Source organism: Mus pahari, chromosome 7 (assembly GCF_900095145.1).
Source record: "Mus pahari chromosome 7, PAHARI_EIJ_v1.1, whole genome shotgun sequence".
Lineage (NCBI taxonomy): Eukaryota > Metazoa > Chordata > Mammalia > Rodentia > Muridae > Mus > Mus pahari.
The window spans coordinates 107,238,494-107,243,125 of NC_034596.1; the positions used below are offsets into that span (position 1 = coordinate 107,238,494).

Genomic DNA, 4,632 nt, shown 5'->3' on the forward strand with positions numbered 1-4,632 from the left:
TATAGCTCTACTACTGGGAGATCCAACTCTCTCACACAGACATACATGCACACAAAACACCAATGTACCAAAATAAATAATTAAAAAAAGCATTTTAAAAATAAGGTGAAGCATGATTTTGGAAGACACACAGCGTTAACCTCTGACCTACACACACACACAGATGCATATGTGAACACGTAGACGCATAAAGCGCCCACACGTGTGCTCACTTTGGCAGCACATATACTAAAACTGGAACAGTACAGAGATTAACATGGCCTCTGGGCAAAGATGGCATTCAAGATCTTGAAGCATACCGTTCTTGAAGCATATCATGAAAACCCACAGGCTATAAATAAATGAATAAATACATATGCAAATTCTTGAAGCATATCATGAAAACCCACAAGCTATAAATAAATGAATAGATAATTGTGTGGGAAAGGGACACTCGACATAGACAGGGTATGGTGATTTCTGGTTTTCTGCTGTTTCTTGGTCCCTCCTCAACCTCTGTTCCAGTCACAGCACCTTCACATGGCCTCCGGGTTCTGAGCCTCCCCGCACTGCAGTGCGAACCAGGCCTCCTTGTGTTCCACCCTTTGCCCGCCCACAGCTGTCTTATCTTTAGGCTTGAACTTACCAGGACCCTGTGAGTGGTTCCAGGTCTTGGTTGCAGAGTCCGTTTCCCTTTTCTTCTGGACCTTGCCAGTTTAGTTATCAGTTACAGGCACTTACTTGGGCTCACGTTTTGGCTGTGATATCCTTACTGTGTGGCTGAATCGCACCATGCCTTGGCTTCCTCATCTGAAAGTTGCGGGGCATTGAATGCAGTGGCGACCTCGTGGGAGGGGCCTGAGAGGCATCTGTTTTTGGTGTCGGGCTCTGTCTTGGTGGGATTTTGGGGAGAACATTGGTGAGTGCATGTGCTCAGTTGTCTTAGAGTTTTATTGCTGTGAAGAGACTCCATGACCAAGCAACTCTTCTAAATGAAAGCACTGAACTGGGGCTGGCTTACAGTTTCAGGGGTTCAGTCCATTACCGTCATGGTGAGAAGCATGGCAGCGTGCAGGCAGACTTAGTGCTGCAGGAGCCGAGAGTTCTTCATCTTGATCGGAAGGCAGCCAGGAGTGTTTTATTCCACACTGGGCTTGAACATAGGAGGAGATCTCAATACCCAATCCCACAGGGACTCACTTCCTCTAAAAAGGCTAAACTCCTCCCCTCCAGGAAGGCCACACCTCTTAATAGTGCCATTTCCCATGAGCCAAACATATTCAAACCATCACAACGTCTGAGTGCAAGTCTCAAAAAACGTCTGCATTTTCCAGAGCCCGTTTGTGTCCACAGGGTCTCACTGTGTAGCCCAGGCACAAACTTGGGATCCTTCTTCTGCAGCTTACTGTAGGCTTGTACCACCACTATCGGCAAGACTGACTTGATAAGTTTATTAAGTTTAACAAGTTTAATACGACTTCAGTCTTTTATTTTATTTTATTTTTTTTACGACTTCAGTCTTATTCAATGAAGAGAGCGTTAAAGATTAAAAAAAAAAATAAACATTTTTTGCCAGTCAGCAAACTGGACTTAGAAGCTCTTGTGCTGCCCAAACCTTGGCATGGGAACCTCAGCCTCTTGGCACAATCAAAGCTGCAAACATTCTGATGAGGTGAAGTTAATAAAACCGACAGTCGTAATGGCTGTGGAAACCGGGAGGTCACTCTTTGCTGTGGGTGAGCACTGTGTGAATTCAGTTTCATTGCTGAGAATGGACGTGGAAAGGATTTTATTTGCCATTTACAATCAAGATTAAGAGGAATGACTTAGTAGCTCAGCAGCATTGAGGGATGCCCTCTGCACTGTCTGGACTCTGGCTGTAGGAGAGAGGCCTTCTGGGAATCAGCCAGTGTTATAGAATCTCAGGGACAGTGACAAAGGGAGGGACTAGGGGAGGGGCAGAGTGTCCTAGAGATCTCTGTGGTCACTCCTGGCTATGGTTGAGGAGGCCCTGTGCTCTCTTCCCAGTACTAGGCATGAGAGTCAGGAGCTTGCACAGATGAGTCCTAGGAATAGAAGCTATGTCCCTGATGGGAGACAGAAGTCAAGTAAGAGTTGGGTGATGAGTTACTCAGGGGACAACAGGGAGGAGTGTTCCACTGAATGGGCAGATGAGCTTGGGTCTGGCTGAGTGGGACTGGCAGAGAATGCAGTGATGCGGAGAGGCCACAAGGGGGTGCACAAGCACTATAATTTGGCCGCTGAAGGCGGAGCAGCTGCTGCAGAGCCTGAGGCCCACCCGCCTGCCAGTGTTGACTGGACCCTGCCATGACAGTGATGACCCCAAAGTTGAGCAAACCTTGGCCTTCCCAGGGCTGGGCTAATATTTTAACCCAATCCTGATGCTCATCTAAGCTGGTGATGTGGAGTTGCTTGCTCTCTGCAGGGGTGCAATGAAGACATTTTTGGCAGAGGAATTTTTATCCAGAGACCCCCATTAGGAATAGTCTAAAGACATTGTCCCAGACAGAGGCCCAGCCGCCTGCTGTAAGAGATGCAAGAAGCCAAGTGACCAGCATCTTGTTGCAGAAAGGACATGCAGGCGAACATAAAGTACAGGATTCATAACCGTAACCCAGAGAACACCCGAGTGGTTAGGGGAGACCGATCAGGCTGAAATATATGTCTTATTGGAAGGATATTAGGATAAATAAATTTATTAAATGAGCCGAATGGCCCTCAAAGCCATCACCACAAAGTGACAAAGTACAGTATTCGACTCCAGAGGACGATAGATGGTGGCTCGCGCCTTTATTCCCAGCACTCAGGAGGCAGAGGCAGGGAGACCTACAAATTTGAGGCCAGCCTGGTCTACATGATGGGTTCCAGGAGAGCCAGGGCTACACAGGGGAACACTGTTTTGAAAAAAAAAATCAAGAAAAAGAAGAAGAAGAAGAAAATATAATTTATCACCAGGAAGTAGGATAAACACAGGAAGGAAACAGAAAACGCCATGAAAATACGCACAAAGAGAGAGCTAAGACCCAAGACTGGTAATGACGGCATGCTGCAAATGGCTTAAACTAACCACTCAGAAGAGATTCATGCGGAACTAAGAACCACCCTATCCCAGACTGACTTTATAATGAAAGCCTACAATTAAAAACGAAGACACAGGGATGCCTCAGGGAGTGAAGCATTTGCTCAGCAAGTGTGAAGACCTGAGTTTGAATTCTCAGAGCCTGAACAGCTGTGTGTGGCAGCCTGTGTCCGTAACAGCTCTGCCCCTAAGGTAAGATGGGAGGTAAAGACAGGATCTCTGGAAACGTGCCTCTCAGATAGCCTGGTGTATGCCGCCATGAATAACAAAGAGATCTTGTCTCAAACCAGGGCGACGTGAGGATTGACACCCGAGGTTGTCCTCTGACATCCACAGGTGCCTGTGTCACATGTATGCTTTCCTCTGAGGCTTCTGGAGGGCTGAAGGACCTTGGCTCGCCTTCCCTGGTCTCCAGATTCCTCCTGGTTTGGGGGAGCATGCAGTGATGCAATTGGACACTAGGGGGCATTTAAGCTCCTGGGACCTGCCAGTGTGACCTGATGGGGCTGACCGGACCACAGCTGTGCCTGACCACAGTGGCAGACCCTGGTTGGCAAGAAGACTCACTACCTCTTAGAAACCCAAGTACTGGAGATACAGGCGCGGGTGGGAATGGTAGCCCCTAACTCTGTAGTTCTGCTCTTGGCGTAACCATGTGTCCACAGAGGACGTGGGAACCCAGACTTCCCAGAAGCCATGACATTAACTGCGCAGTACCATGCATGCACAGAGCCTGGGGGCTACCACAAGAGGGTACATGAGCCTCAGACTACCCCCTGAAGCCTTGGTATACACCTGCGGTTATAAACCCATAACCACCAAGAACAGGCCCACCCTCCTGTACCTCCTTGAATAGATGGGACACACGCCATGCACACAGCCAGGGGATTGCCACGAGGGGAACATGAGTTATGGGCTGACCTGCCTAAATGTAGTGTAAGTCCGACTTGATCACCAGGAGGGCTGTGTGTGCTCCTGCCTCAATCAGTCAAGGTAGGCACGTCCATACTTCCCTTCTCACAGTCCCTTCTCACCCACTTTGACAAGAATCTTCTGCGAGCGGCAGAGTGTAATGTGCTCCACTGACCACACGGTGGCAGCAGAGCTCTACTCCAGTGGACACTGACTAGAAACCTGCTTGGAGTTCCTGGTTAGTCCTGACCACAGTGGAGGTGGTGGAGCCCAACACATGCTCCACTCTAACCCCAACTAGGGTCAGTTCTCATGTGATCCAGACTCAACTCTTAGCGTCCCGGGCCCGACACACCTCAGTGGCAACCCTCTTCCAGACTGACTACAGTCTGGTCAACCAGAGTGCCACGGACCACCCAAGCCGGGTATGGGGGTCCCTGGAATGAGGGTCCTTGAAGCTAGGTGGGTAAGGATTTGGTGGTGACGAACAGAAACAAACACAGAGGCAGTTTGAATCTGAGTGTATTTTGCAGCTCTCAAGTAGGGGATTTTATACATTAAAAAAACCAAACATCACATCTCTTAGAAACTGCATCCATATAAATAAATAAGGCTGTTATGAACATAGTGGAGCATGTGTC

At 48.5% G+C, this 4,632-nt stretch overlaps 1 non-coding gene across 1 annotated transcript; it reads left to right on the top strand.

Annotated features, from left to right (window-relative positions):
- The first annotated feature begins 204 nt into the window (after window positions 1–204).
- On the top strand, window positions 205–308 carry LOC115064526. The gene has a single exon (XR_003844356.1). It is a non-coding gene; the product is annotated as a U6 spliceosomal RNA (small nuclear RNA).
- Window positions 309–4,632: the final 4,324 nt, after the last annotated feature.